The following is a 16,840-nucleotide window of genomic DNA, read 5'->3' as shown; positions in this document are numbered from 1 at the left end:
GTGCTTCTCATACATGTTCATTGAAGTAGAAACCCCAACAACACACTTTATTTTGTATCTTTCAGTGGTTTAAAGAATGGCATGAGTCTGGTCAGACTGGAACATGATGACAGGGAAACCTGTGAGCACTAGACAGACACAAGGTGTCTGCTATTAGGAATTTTAGGTATGTCTCACCACAATAGCTTATGAAATTGTCTGGCTGATGTTTGCAACACTACTGCTAAATCTATGAAATCAACTTCATATTCACATAATTTCTTTCCCAATTAAATGCTAAATTTACCAGATTAAAGTTCCAATAACTTTAGCTTTTAAATGTGTTTGCATTTAAAAGATTCTTTGGTTCATGAATGTAACTTTTAAAATGGAGCACCCATGGTTTATGTGGTGAAGCAGGTTGTCACATCACTGAGTTGCCAAAGGGTCTTGGGCAAGACACTGAAACCCAATGCCAGGTCAATGTCTTTTATTGCAGCTCAGTCACCACTAAATATTTAAGCATGAATGGGTGAATAAAGAAGCAGTACAATTAGGAAGCGCTACACAAGTGGAGGCCATTTACCATTTAAAGGAAATCTTCAGCCTGAACTTTTCTCTGGGTAAATGATGTGCAGAGCATACCGAATATGGTTTTGCAGAGTAATAATGAACCATCTCTTTTTAATTCCTCTTTCCCATGCTATCTTTCTTTCTCTCTGTATATTGCAAGCTTGTTCAGCACCCAAGAGATTTTAGGAAGCTGAAGTGAAAGTATGTTGAAAGTGAATGTTTTTCACTTATTTTGTCAGATACGCAGGAAGCCAAGAGAGATAGTGGACTGAACAGAGGAAGTCAGATTGCTGTTCATATGTATGTGCGTGTGTGTGGTCTGATTGCTGACTGAGCCCTTTCACTGCAGCAACCCGCTTTACATATCAACCTGCTAGACCTGATTAAAAACAGCCCGTTGCTATGCACTAACAGCACAAACATATTCATTATATGAAATTCATTAGACGAAACATTTCAATTATTGTGTGTTATATAACATTTATGAAAAATATTAATCAACCAACATTCATGTTGATTCAGTAGCAGTGCACAAATTTCCGATTTCTTCACTAATAAAATAACGATCAGTCTGCATCTGTTTCTTCATAATGTCATGAAAATGTATATGTTGTAAAGGGATATTGCAGGTGGACAAGAATGGGGTCTTGCACCAACAAATTTATGGCTTACTTGGCCAGCAAATATGGGGAAGTATGTGGCAACAAACTCATAGACTATGTGTTATGAACTGGATAAAACAAAGAACGGCTAGCCTTCCACCGAAAGGAATAGCGTACGTCACTATATATTGAAATACACAAAACGTGAAAAGGTTTGGAAATCCTTTTTGAACTATGTGAAAGATTTGGTTGCCACCAGTTTGTTGTTAAAGTTAAAGTTTTCCTTGCAGTGTTTTCTTTCAAATTTCTTTCTTTCCTTGTGAATTTTAGCATTCAAATGCTGGAATAGGGATTGGAGTAGTACAGTGGCGTAGTGATTAGCACTGCTACTTCCCAACAAGAAGGTTCTGAGTTGAACTCCAACTAGAGTTTGCATAGTCTCCCCATGTTTGCACAGGTTCTCTCCGGCTTCCTGCCACAGTCCGAAGACATTGCAATTAGTGGGGTTAGGTTAATTGGTGCTTCTAAATTGCCCATGGTGTGAATGGTTGTCTGTTTATATATCTTAGCCTTGCAACAGACTAGTGGCCTGTCCAGGGTGTACCCCACCTCTCTATGGTACCTGAAATAGGCTCCAGGGATAGGCTCCTGTTCATGATAACATCTAAGAAGAACATACTGCTTAGGAAAATCTGTACAGTTTTATTTAGAGAATTACACTATTTGCCATTTTTTACTGTGGCCATTGTATTTTTACAGCACATGACGGCATCTCAGTTAATTTTGGGAAGTATGCAGTCTTAAGATTATCTGCTGAAGTTCAAAGCAAAGAATCAGAATGGGGAAGAACGATGACTTTCTTTTTTAAATGACTTTGAACCCGGAATGGTTTTTGGTTCCTGAATGCCTTGGTCTCTAATCTGAACAAAGAAACCGCTGAGCTACTGGAATTTTCCTGCATATGGCAACAAAAAAAAATGTCTGAAAAAGCAGATGAAAATGCTTTGTCAATGTCTACCACAGCCCACCTGAAGATTACTAATGACCACGTCCATTTCTTTATACTCACTGACACAACATATCACAAAGCTCATGTCAAAGCTGATATCTTGAATGTGACAGTATGTTCACTGTACTTAAATGGCCTCCACAGATCTCAGTACAGCACGACACGTTTGAGATGTGGTGGCAACAAAGCTGCACATGTAAGATTTACATGAAATTTCTATCAACTAGTGATGTTATCATGTCAGTATGCACCAAAATCTGTCAGGGATGTTTCCAGCACCTTACTAAATCTGAGAAGGCAAAAGGGGGTCCAACCCAAGACTGGCAGTGTAACTAATAAAGTGACTGTAAACACATATTTTTACATTTCATCAGCTTTGGAGAGAAGCAAACCTGTAACTGGTAATTATCAAGATGTGGATCACAGCCATGAGTCACATAGTAAATGCCAGTAAAGACATCTGTTTTAAGCCAGTCTGGTTATCTTTTAAGTTGATTATCCAAACTTCAGAGATCCATAAAGCATTGCACTAAATGCACATAAGTACTCATTTGAGTCGTCATATATTTTAAACTTGGTTTCAATTATTTCATTTTTATGGTTTTTAAGATAGATTTTATGTGAGCAGCTGTTGCTCAGCAGCTGGAGTTGCTTTGACTTTTTTCCCCTGAGAGAGTGAATTCCAGCCACGTAGAGCATTAACACTTCCTTTTTCTTTTGTAGTTACCTAACTGTCGATATGTGCAATACATCTGCTCATTTTCTCTACTATGTTATTTTGAATCTTCTTGTTCTCAGTTGAAGATGGCGTATATTGTAAAGGTAGTATTACCAGAATAGACTTAAGTTAAAGACATAACCACATTGTAAGATTTATTTAACCCAAGGAAGTTGTGCTTAAAAGACTTCAAAGGTTGCAAAGTACTGAAATGTTTGGCTTTAACCTCCTAGGACCTGGTGTCCACATATGTGGACATCACGTTTTGGGACGTCTAGACCAAAATACTTAATTTTTCTCTACAAGGGCCTGATATCCACTTACGAGGACATTATACTGCCACTGTTCTATCAAAATTTGAAACAAATGTCCTCATATGTGGATCTCATTTTTCTGAAAAAACAAAAATGAGGTAAAAAAAAAATCTGGTAAATCTTTGTTTTTACATTCTTTAGGTCCCAATCAACCCAAATAGCAAAGAAAAATTAAAAATGCATGCCATGAAAGAGTTCGGGTCTTAGGAGGTTAATTTAGAGTTATGTGCATATATAAAATTTGTTTATACAATCTTGAGTAAATAACACAATACTTTATCTTTGTTGACGAATGCCACTTGGATGTAGCTAGAAATGCCATGCAGGCAATTAGGTTAGTTTTAGAGCTCTTTTTTAAAGGCTGCAGTTATTTATATCTCATTTATTAGCAACTATCACACGTGCAATTTAGTTTTTGCCCCAGAAATCCCACTTCATCTTTTGTCTCCTTGTAGTCCTCCACCACAAAATTGTTAAATACGTGTGAGATGATTAATATCAAGGTACTGAAAACTTTGAGTTTATTTTGGCTATGATTCAGCTTTGGTGATAAGGCTGACGGACAAGACAAAAAAACTCGCACATTTTAGGAATATGCAAAAAGAATGGTACAAAAATTTTATTTTTTAACAGATAAGAATCACCAGCATTCATTTCGAGGTCTGTGTGTCCTGCAGCTAAACGCATTTTAATTGTATTGTCATGTTTTCTCACCAAGCCTGATGTTTGGACTGTCCAGCAACAACATCAGAGTTTGGCTCTATAGGGATCATTTAAGGCATTTAAAGTTGTTAATTTACTACCTTTGTAATAAATGAACTTGCATGTTGCACACTCTGGCTCTGCACACAATACCCATGCACACTGCATGGCTGAGTTGTACTAATCTAAGTGCACACAGATGCTCATATATGCGCACTTGTGGGCCTTGATATTAATACAAGCTTATGCATGAGTTAGAAATGGGAATTAATAAGAATTCCGTTCGAGATATCACTAATTGAATCAATTCTATTATCAATTCTCATTGGGTTCACCACCATTGTGAACTAGTGTATCAGACATCACATTTGTGCAAATTATTTGCACGCTGTGTGGTCAGTGTAATTATCCAAACGTAATAATGTATTACAAATGTTACACAAAACATTTTTTCTTAAAAGGAATGTTACTTAATTACTCCCAGGAGAAAGTCATTTGTTATAGTACTTGTTACATTACTTTCGCGTTGTTGTTGTTGTTGTTGTTGTTGTTACTCATTGTCTCATAATTACCAATATAAAAACTTATAGGCTACAGTCCCACACAACAACCAACAGAAATTCCTATCCTAATAAGGAGACACATATCATCTTTCTCTTAGCACATAAGTATGAACACAAGGCCGAGAGCACAAAGCAAAGATTAAGAAAAAAAAACATTGCAAAGAGGCTTTAAAGTGATCGTGACTCCACTTTAAAAACATAAAGAGACGGAAACTGAGGTTCCGGTGCACAATCTGAAATCAGCTGATAGAGGTGCAAGTGTAAGTAGAACCAATAAGCTGGATCGATAAGCAGGCAGACGAACAATTTCAAGGAATCTGACTTAATGAAACAAAGTAATAAGTGCTGACATAGTTTATGCATGTGTCAGGGGATCTGTTGAGGTTGACGGTCCAATGAATAGTGTGTGCCTGGATGAGGGCACGCATGCTAGCACAAAGCTCTTTTTCCTTTGCCTTAACATGCAAGAAGAAAATTTGGTCTAAAGAAACAATTTATTTTACATTAACTACAAAGTTAAAGGGCCAGGTTACCACTCCATACATCACTTTTAAAATAATCTATATATGTAAAGCTCTACACATTCCCTTTTTTTCTTATGAAAAGAAATCAGCTAGGTCCATTATAGTCAAAAGAAAATTCTTATTGCCATTTGCAGTAATTTATATTTAAAGGTATGGTAATATCCTTGAAACTCCCCAGCCATCAAACACAATAAGCCTGACACAAATAGGACATCAGCAAGACTTACAAGAAAGACAAGCAGGGACGGAGGTTCGTTAAAATGCAGCTTGCACAGGTAGGTTAAAGCATGGTGGATGTGTAATTTGCCAAACTGTTAAATCAGGCTGAAATAAAACTATCCTCAATATAATTTTTACGAGTTGCTGTGAATGTTTTTCCCCTGTGTTTGATAGTTAACCCTAGCGGTATATGTGAGCATTTAGCTGCGATTCTAAGGTTTCTGTGGTATCCACATTTCAATTTTTATGCACTTGATATTTGCATAAAAAACTTGAAGTCATGGACGGTTGCATTCCTCCATGCATTTGCTTTTTTTCAATTTGAGAGTTAACAATAAGCTTTATTTTTAAGTCGTAATTACTTTTTTTTTTTAAAGTTCTTGCTAAAAAAAAGTTGTCATAAGTTCTGCAAAAATACTGGGTACATATATTTTCTATTTTTAATGTGACTGTCTTAAAATAGCAGACATTTCCATTTCCTACATGCTGCTGTTTTTCTGTTCTGTTGGATTTTTTTGTTTAAACAGCAAGACTAAAAATCATCTCTTGTTTCCTTTGGATGTGACTGCATCCACTGTATTGAGTTTGTGGTAATATATGTATATTCATACCGGCTCTTAAATATCCTTACAGCAACAAAAAGTGTGTAAAGTTTTCCTATAATATAATATTTTGCTTTTCTTCTTGTTTGCATTTTTCTATTTTCCGTACTCTGTCTCATGTTGTGTATGTGTTCCTTTTTATTAATAAAACACAATTCATGCTACAAGTAAAAATTTAATTACATGAGAAAAGGTCCACAAAGCTGTTCCTTTACTTTGCTACTGCTATGCTGGTGACTGTTGTTAAAGTTACGGCAAACTGAGTAATTAGAATGTCGGTAATTATCACATGGGGGTGATTTCGGGATCGTATTTTCACTTCAGCTATGACTCATAACGCAATTTTATCGGCCTGCTTTTCCCATCATTAACTCTGCCAGGTTATGACGCAGCAGTTCTGATCAAACATATTGCACATGTCGACATTTGGAGTTTTTCGCTCTTATGTCTCGATGGTGAGCTGTTTGCAGACCACTGCTTGGCCAAGACCAACTGGTCAGAAAGTGACTAATAAATACACAGACATACAAAAACACATACATGGGGATTTATAAACATAGCCATACTTCCCTCTTTTTGATAGGCCAAGCTGACTAATATATAGCAGTGGAAAGAACCAAATATACTCCTGACATCCTTACTGTGAACTTATTCATCCAGTACTCACCAAAGACACACAAACAAAGACATTGGAATATATACAAGTACTTTTGCTCAGCAAGCAACATACCAACTTATAGCAAAAAATATTTACTGCAACGATGACATTACAGTGTAAGTATGAATGCAAGTCAACAGGCCGTGTTTACATATAAGATGAGATATGAAACAGCTGAAAGTTCTGTTACTCAACATAGGTTCTTGACAGTTTGCGTGGGTGTTTATGCACGTCTATCATCCTAAGCAGGGAACTGAAAGCAGAAGATTTTATTCCAAATATAGATATAAAATAGACGCCGCCAACAAGCACTTTTATTGAGTTTTTTCTGTTTTGTTTTGTTTTGTTTTATTGTAGGTCAGAATTTCTGCACTGGATTAACGCAGTGACAAAACCCTGAGGAGGAAGCAAGGAAAATCAGGAAATTTTCACAATTCGTTTTTATGCCAGGAATAAAGCTGAAGGTGTTTTTCAACTTTATTCAGTCTCACAAGATTTTGAGTCAAACAGGAGCAAAAACTAGAACTTTAAAAGCATGAAAGCACTTGAAACTTGAAACCCAATTGTGACTTGCAGTTTTCTATTTTATGTAAATGCTTGCGACAGCGTGGTTGTTTTATGTTCTCCTGTACTTGATGAAGTCTAATATGTCACGTTAAGTTATTTTCATGCCACTACCCAGCTGTTAAAGAAATATTTTTTCCATCTTGGTGCACAATGGGCAAATAAAGAGCTGGATTTTGGTTTCATTTGACCACAGCACTTTCTCCAAACCCTTCTCTGACTCATTTGGATGGCAAACTCAGGACGAGCCTGTACGTGTGCCTTCTTGAGCAAGGAGACCTTGCAGGCACTGTAAGATTTCTGTAGTATGTTACCAGTGTTGTTTCTGGTGCCAGCTGCATTCAGATCATTAACAAGCTCCTCCCGTGTAGTTTCAGGCTGAGCCACCACCTTTCTTATAATCATCCTCACCCCATGAGGCTGATGGCCGTTTTATATTTCTTCCATTTATAAATAATTGCATTAGCTGCCACCAAGCTTCTTGCTGATGATTTTGTAGCCCATTCCAGTCTACAGTCTTGTCCCCGATGTCCTTTGACAGCTCTTTAGTCTTCTGGAAGAAACTGATTCTGTAGAAGGGTGTGGTTTAAAAGATAACAAGCTGAAACCAGGATTATCAGTAATCGATTGATTGATTAATTGATTGTAATCCGTGTGCCAATCTTTGGAAGCCAGAATTTTCGCTAGAGGATCAAATAATTTTTTCTCACTATGATATGCAAATCCATTCACAGCTTTTATGTAACTCTGTGCATCTCTTTGTAAGTGAGCAGACTTACAAATTAAAGGGAATTAAATAATTACTTTGTCCACTATGCTCAGAAACCCGAAAAAGCAGAGAGAGTTACAGCACAGATCAGTGCAGGCATCAGTGACAACAGTTGTGACACAGATGAACTCATGAAAGTATGAAAAAAGGAACTGAAGTGGGTTGCATAGTAGCTTGTAGAAGTACAGAAATTGTCAGTAACCTTCTATAAACTTTCCAAACACCGTAGAATTGCATCGGCTAAGGCATTGTTATTGTAATCTGCAGCGGAACTTTTTCACCTCAATTTTTCAACAATGTGCTCCGTTTTTTGTTTACCGAGATTTTTATGGAATACTGTTATGGCAGAAAGCCAATTGCACGCTGGCTACTTAAGTACACGTATATGCAACATGCTTGACTGAAATTCTTGCTAAGGACATAACTAACATAAATAACTGCACAACTTCTTGTTTTCTCTCTTCCGTTCATGCGCACACAAAGTAATCTGTCATCATGTCATGTCTTGTGTCTGCTGCCAAGACAATGCAGCCAATTCTCCCCCACTCTCTGTGGGTCACAGATACAATGCTTCAGTGTAACTTTAGTGGCTAAAGATTCAATCACACGCAACAGTGAGCTGTCACAGTGTATCTGAAAAATACTTTTATACAAGGTATTTATGCACACCGAATGTACACTTTAGTGTGTGAATGCCCATGTCTCTGTGGAACATACTCATAAGTTAAGTTGTGTGTATGTGCGTGACTTCAAATGTCTCAGTTTTCACGGTAGATACAAGTCAGTATCATTACTAGATTCTCTGAATTTACACATGTAAAGCAGAGCTTGAGAGTGGTATGCTTTCATGGGTGTGCTTGTTAGTGGAACGGATGCTACTTATGTGCTATATGGGCAGTTTATTGTTTCATTGAATTTGTAATTTTGTAGCACGAGATACTTGAAGAGGAAGCATGGTGTCATCAAATACAGATCTAGCTGAAGTGCAGGCTTACAGTGGAGAAATGGTAGTAAACCCTTATCATGCTATTCTAGAAAGTATGTGACTAAAGCCTTGATGGATGGGATAGATGTGTTCAGCTGCCAAGCTTTTATACAATACATGTAAGCAGTCATGTTCTAAACAAGACTACTCACCACCTTAAGCAAGCAAGAGGAGGAGAGCTACCCTTTATTGTTTGTAACATTATTTTATGAGTTTTATTATTTCATGTTGTCATTATTGCTCAGTTTTGTTGTGTTGTTTGCATTCAGGAGTTTTAAAGTTATTTTGTGTGACAGCCAATGTAGTGTTTAGCTTCAGAGCACTGGCTATTTTATTCATATCCATCGATTCAGTGTAAGTATGTCGCTCCTGAATTCAAATGCATGCATATCCAGTTTTAACCTAGAGGCACACTTCTTTTTAAGCCCACAAATCACAAGGCTGGGGCCATATGGATCCTATATTAGCCATATGAAATGCTTCTGTAGTGTAAATGGAGCTGGCAGGCTAAGTGAAATGAGAGCAGATGAGTAAATTAACATGAATAGAAACAAGATAAAATGCTGACATTAAATATTCACAGCTGACACCTTTAGCTGTGAAACTAAATGCCTTCATCCTCCTTCGCTAATCCGTGCTCTTCGTCCTGTGTTTGTAATCCCCCTCCCTTTTGTAAAGCCTCTCTCACTCTTTCCTTCCATCAGAAACGGTTCATAAGGCTGTGATTAACCAAAAAAAGTTTCGTTTTGATTGGTTTTGATTTCTCCATTCCATTCTGGCTGGAGATTAAAAAAAACAAAACAAGAGCTGACATTTCAAATGTACTTTTATTTATTTATTTATGTATTTATATTCAGTGCAATAGGCTCAATTACACCACAGTTAATTTATATAAACACTTAACTCATCCCAGTAATTCCCATCATGTCCAACTTCCAAGCCTCCAGGAACTGAGCTAATAGGTCAAGTGTAGTTTGGCGCACACACATGGAATAACAAATCATATGACACATTTTCCCCAAGATTTCATCATCACCAAATTTATGACAATAATTTTTTAATCTTCTGTGTGGAAAAATTGCAGTTCTGTATTATTATATTTTTCTTATTTATTGGTTTGTTTATTGATGTATTGGATAATATAAGAGGCCTGTGTTACAAAATTATGTAATGCCGATCTAATATCAAGTAAAATGTATTATAAAAGAGCTTTATATGCATATGATCGTTTTACTGTAAGTTAATGATTTCTAATGTTTTACTGAGCCGACAGTGGGTTTTCACTTTCAGTCCATTTTGCACTCTCGTTTCTTGTTTTTTTTCTTCTGTTTTTCCTTCTTCCCTGTCTCCTGTCCTGATTATTTTTTGTCTTTATTTCACAGCAGCTGTCAGTGTCTTGTCAGAACAATGCTGCTCGGTTCAGGTTGCTGTATGTGAGTATGTGTTGCTGCATTTGACATGCTGGCATTCCTGCAGCCGCTTGCTCAATGTTCAGCCCTCCACACTCTGCTTATTCAGGCCACTGTTCCAGAGCATGTGGGGAATTAGTGTCTACGTGTGCGTGTGAGTCAGGACATCTTAGACACACTCCTTATCATAACAAGGACGGCAGTGCAGGGAACAAGACAGAGGTTATTTTAAAATGAGGGGTGTGTGTTTCTGTTTCTTAAGCCCACAAAGCTGCAGAGGACCCCAGGTGGGACAGAAAGACAAGGAGATGACCGCGTGTGTGTGTTTGGACAGTAGACCCTATACCTTGTCCATCTTGGCAATGTGAGGAATGTCACTGCAGGCTCAGCTCTCCGTCAGATCGAAGCACAGTTGTTGGCTGCTTGGAAAAGAAAGAGCTCCCGAATGAAGATTTACACCCCAGACCGTTGAGGACGATGACACACTGCCTGACTTTCAGAGACAATTATCGCTGTGACATTTGCAACCTTCACATTTGAGTCACTCAAGACCAAAAGAGTCTTAAAGTTTATTTTGCCATTATTCCATGTTTGACAGAAGAAGGTTTAAGACTCATGAATGCCAACAGAAGTAGTTCTTCCTAACATTTAGCTAAACGGTACCAACAGTATGACATGTATGTGCTACTCAGGTTTTGTATCACTCATTAATCATGTTATTCTAGAAAAAGACGTCAGTGTATGGCTGTCACAGAGTGTCGGGTTATTGCAATTATCCGGCTCAGTTCCTGAAAATGATGCGACATGTTGGATGTCAGGAGTGAGTGAGGCTGTGGTCAGTGCACTGCATGAATTACAAATGACACAGGACCCTGGGAAACTTAATGTTGTGTTAAGTAACTGTATTTCATTCTCTTCTGTTTTTCTTTCGTTCCTTCCCTTTTCACATGCATGATTTGGCTTCATAAGTAACACTTACTGTGATCCAGCCTCGGCCTGGTTTTTGGGCAATCAAGTTTGTTGATCAATTGAAAATTTCTCCCCTTTTCTATTTTCTTTAGTGATGTAGTGTTTGTCTCCGGCCTTAGATGTCGCTCTCTTCCACATTGGCGCACTTGGGTTCAGTTTAGTGTGTTGACCTGCTGTGATCGGCCTGTCACCTCTATGTTATGGCACCCAGAGTAACCATCAGGCCACCCTGCCAGGTGACAACAGGCTCCTTTTGTAGCATTGTCTCCCTTTGGTGTCGTTGCCGTATCGGTGCATGTATGTGTGTGGTGGCTCTGATGGAAAGTAACAGAGTTTCACATTTTTCTGTGGCAGCTGCAGTGCCACTGCTTTTACGCTCAGGAATATAAACTGATAACAAACCGGTGATGATGAGTCAGCTCAGCAGAATGTTTTGCTTTTGCACCAGTATCTCCATTCAGTTCTTTTTGGTGTGTAATTTTCTTAAGCAAAGCTGTATGCATTTGTAGTTGATAAAGCACCAAAGACATGGTAAATGGCCTGTATTTGTATAGCACTTTACTTAGTCCCTAAGGACCCCAAAGCGCTTTACACTACAATCAGTCATCCACACATTCACACACTGGTGATGGCAAGCTACATTGTAGCCACAGCTGCCCTGGGGCGCACTGACAGAGCCGAGGCTGCCGGATACTGGCGCCACCGGGCCCTCTGACCACCACCAGTAGGCAACGGGTGAAGTGTCTTGCCCAAGGACACAACGATCGAGAATGTCGGAGCTGGGGCTCGAACCGGCAACCTTCCAATTACAAGGTGAACTGCCAACTCTTGAGCCACGATCACCCCAGACATTTTAATTCTCTGTCCTGTTCTGATGGTACAGAGCTTTGAATAGCTTTTGGGTGCCCCTGTAGGTGGAGACCAGACGGCTGGACCACAGCAGAGAAAAGCACTGCAGGGGTTCAGCTGTCAATTGCATGTTTGGACAGACTGAATGCCCCAGGCCCACCCAGTTTATTTAACACATACTTTGAAATGTACAATTTTTTTGTCTGTTTGCCTTTCTTACTTAAGTGGCTACACAGTGTAGTGATGTGCACATCCCTTCAGGTTTCTTTTAGGGAGGGTATCCTGGGTAAAACTGACAAATGAAAACAAGCAGAGCTACCTCCTGTGGTGACCCCTTGTGATGAGGGAGCAGCAAAAACTATGTACTCACTGTCTGCAATCTTTCATTTAAGGCCATCCCAAAACCCCACTATCCAATCGGTTTACTGACTGCCTCTTGGCCTGATAATTTTATTTGTAAATACAGACAAAATCACAGCAGTTTTTCTCAAACAGCCACAGTGTCAACAGGATCTTAGCAGTGCACAGAGAAACGAAATGAAAGTTTTGTTTACTTATTTATTGGTTGGTTTAAATACTGGGGTGCTTTGCAGTATTATGTGGTTTTTCTGTTTCCTACACAACTTTATAATTTGGCTTTATTAAAAGGAGTTTGAGAGGAGGAAATAGATAGTAACACAAGTCAAACACTAGCCACGCGCTATGTAAATACAAAACTAAAGGGATTTTTTTATCACTATGGGGACACTGGCATCAAAACAAATAATCCCCTAGGCCGTCAGTTCAGCAGATGGTAGAAATAACTGAGGCTCTTTAGAGTTTAACACTTTCCTTTCAGTATTGTTCTGAATTTGGCAGTCACTAACGATTCACTAATCATTCTCTATATCTTTGTTGTGTATATATGTACATATATGTATGTCAAAAATCTGACGACTGGAATATTTTGAGGGTCACTGTGGGACAGCTAGTTACATTTGGTTCTAGCTGATGCAGCTAACTCATTCTTTATTTGAGAGTGTGTCAAACTGTCTGCTAGGTTATCCCAGTCTGTTACATAGTCATGTAGACAACCCCAATCCTTAAATTGCTCACCTCAAACTTGATGAAAGTTTAACTTAGAACTGCTCACTTCTCATTGCAGATATTTCACGTGGAGTCCCTTGAATGACAGATGAGTCATTGACTTCTGAAGGTCTCAGGCTCCCACGTCACTTTCAAGTCACTTCCTGTGTGAACACCCCTCTTTTGAGTCTTCCATACTTTTACAAGTGATTCTAAAAACCAGAATGAAGAAAGATAAGACCACAACTTAAAGGTACTCATCAATCCAGAAATGTCTAATGCCTGTTCAATGAGTTTACTACTTTAGGACTACATTAAGAAATTAATCCTAACAGAATGAAATTGTAAGATAAATAAGTCAGAGATGAAAATAAAACTCTTAAGTCTTTTTCAGGATTGTATTTGTTGAGACATGCTACTGCCAATGTGTATGCGGTATGCTGTGCACTGTGTTGAGGCAGATTTACAGCAGGTTTGGCCTTGGGCTGTCAGTCTGTGTGATTATTTGGAGCAGGTGCGTGTGTGTGTGTGTGTGTGGGGGGGGGGGGGGGGGGGGGTCAGTCACAGCTAGGTGAAGAGTTAAGAGTTCATCTAGCCCCAGAAAGGAAAGTTACCCCACAGCTTGTCACTCCATTGGCCTCAGATTAGAATGGAACAAGAAAGTGTCAGAGGACGAAATGGGTAAACTTTTATCTTTTTACTCATGTATGAGTAAAAGTATAAGTAAAAGCTTTTACATCACTGTCTTGGGAGAGTAAAACAAATCCCTTCTCTATAAATATATTCATTGAGTAATTGTTTAAAAGTTGTCATCAAACAGTAAAAACAAAAGACTAGAACATTGTGCCTGACAGTGTAATAATGACCAATGCAAAAGTACAGAAATGATGAGTATGAATGTAAAACTGAAAATGAAAACACTGGTGAAGCTTTATGATGAGATGCATGACATTAAAGGTGAATGTGTCGCCTGTCTTGGTTGGTTTTATTAACATTTTCACCACCAGTTGTTCTGAGCTCGCCAGTCACTAATCATTCAAGATTCTCCCAGATATTTTTGTGGGGTAGTGATGATTTTAACCAGGAGGCCTGAAGTGGGGGATACAAAGAAGTCATCTGTCTGTGGTTCCAGCAGGAGGATCATCATCTGACCCACAATCCATAGGGTCACATTTAACCTCCAAACATGATTTTTAGCCTCTAACACATGATGCTGTGATCACTGTCTCATTTTCCCATAACAGCTTCTGTCTTTGTTACACTGTTGACTGCAAAACTGAGAAATGTAGACTTGGACTGACATACTGGCCCTCTGATAATAACAGATTATCGCTACATTAATTACATAAATTATTTGTTACATTGTAGCTGTATGTTTTTTTATGTTTTTTCTGACTACTTTTCTCTGAGTGTGTGAAGTAAAACAAAAAGTTTTAGAGGTTTTGCAGCATTTCCAGCCCAACTGAGTGTAGGTCTGTCAGCTGATTGGTGTTCACTAAGCCACAGTGGTAATGTCAAATCCTATCTCATATCCTAAATCTGAAAGGTCTAAAATGCTGCTAGAAGACACTCTTAATAGAAAGAAAAGAAAACTGTCAGAGAAATTGAAATAGTCTGTGGTTTAAATTAGATATGAATCAAATATATGAACCCTGTTTATGTGGGACTGCACAGTCCTTATCTCCCTGCCTCACAACTTGAGACAATGTCACATTTTGCTTGGTTCTGCAGGACATACACTTTTCTAAAGTCTGGCTTTTGTCCAGTGCATATGAAGGGATGGTTTCTATTAAAATCAGACAAAGGTCATACTGTGTAATGCCATTCTCATCAGGGAAGGTTATATGTGACCAAAAAGTAACAGGTTTATCAGATGATGGATATTATGATGGAAACTATCATGAAAGAAAATGAATAGGCAGTATATTCTCAGAAATACAGTTTCTGTCTTTTTCACTAGAGTTGTGCTTCACTTTTGCACATAGGGAAAATGTGGTGTAAAGGGACACAGTGTATAATTGGGCCAAAAATGCTAAAAGTAATCTTCAGTTAGTAAGTAACCCATCTTTCCCTAACATGTGATTTTTAAGAAATATCTTCTGGGGGTTTTAACCTTTTTAAGGGATGTTTCCATCATTATTTAAATGTTTTAAATGTTTCCACATCACAACTATTATATTACTGTCTGTGTTGCTGGAATATTTTTTTTTGTTTCCACAGAGTTTAAGAAAACAAGAAAATGTGAGTAAAAGAGGAAGCTGCTGAACTTAATACAATAGTATCTTGTTAGCTTGTTCCAAAACTTTTTCATATCTAGGACATTTACCTTTACATTTTGCAACCTGAGAGCTTCCTCCTTCACGCTGCTATGTTCGTGTGCCACCCTCATGGGGATCCACATGAACACAGTCATGAGATTAAGTCGCATTTTTACAGAAACTAGAAGTCTGCAGTTTTACTATTGCGCTCTGTGGTGTGTTAGTTCACAATAAGACTGTCTAATCATACACTAAGTTAATCTGAGTTCACAGTGGAACTCTTTATGTTCCTATCCCAGTTTGTTACAAATTTAATATGGAAAAGATATGATTAGTCCCTAATAAATATTTTACTCCACTTTACATTTACTAGACCTTTATAATAACATTATATTAATATGCAGTTTAAAGATTTCTTTTTAACTTTAGTGTATTTTCAAGGCATATGAAACTGGTATATTGTTACAATCCTTTTTGCATTATATATAGTATGAATTCATTATCTGACCCTTTTGAGCTATAGGAGGATTTTTTGGCTGCTGGGATAATAAAAACATATATTGGTGACATCGATACAAACTGCAGGTGACCGTGGCTATCAGCTTGCAGTGTCATTTCTGATACAGCATCCTCTGAAAACCATTCCAAAAATAGTTGATTGTTCTTGGCGACAGCCAGGAACATCCAGCAACCACTTGCCAAAACATTTTTTCCAAGAAGCTGTAGATGTTGCCAGGAGGGCACTGAGCAGGCCTGTGTGACTTACTGGTGAATAAAATGAAGTGATTCACTAAATCTCCTTCCTGGGCTTTGGGACTATTTACTGTCCCTAACTCCTGCGGTTCCATTTGGCTCCTCTCCCTGGGTGCTCATGCTGACCGTGGGACTGGGATGTGCTGTCTGGCCCAAACCACCAATGGAGACATTCCTGTGTGTTTGTAGCTCAAAATGCTAACATGCTAATAGCTTCTGTGGCTTAATATTCACTATTGATTACAGCAACTTGGAGTTTCTGAGCTCATATAGGTTCTCATCACCACTCTGGTGATTCGAGTGATCTTGATAGGGCAGAAAGTATCTTCATAACATAATTTACCATACTACCTATTAAAGTTTCTGCTTATTTCTTTATCCTTACTTGAATGTTTTCTTTGCGATTTTCATTGTGGTGCATTTTGCTCTCTTTGAAAATAAATTTATATAAAGGCTAAATCAAATCTCGAGTACTTGAGGGGAAAAACAAGGTTTAGAGAACGTGACACGCTCATGTTCACAAATTTAAAAAAGATCTTTATCAGTGTGTCTAGCTTTTTTGTTTACGTTTTTTCTCTCTCTCAAAAGAGATACCTGCTAAGTGAAATATAGGCTAGTCCATCAAACAGGGTTGGTAAAGGTTACATGCAAAAACAATTCTAAAAATACATTTTTATTCCAAAAAAGCAACGATCAAGGATCTTTATTGACCCTAAAGGGTAATTTGTTGCTCAGTGAGCAGAGATCACACAACCG

This window comes from Astatotilapia calliptera, chromosome 11 (genome assembly GCF_964374335.1).
Source record: "Astatotilapia calliptera chromosome 11, fAstCal68.1, whole genome shotgun sequence".
Classification (NCBI taxonomy): domain Eukaryota; kingdom Metazoa; phylum Chordata; class Actinopteri; order Cichliformes; family Cichlidae; genus Astatotilapia; species Astatotilapia calliptera.
Note: the sequence above shows the minus strand (reverse complement) of the source record.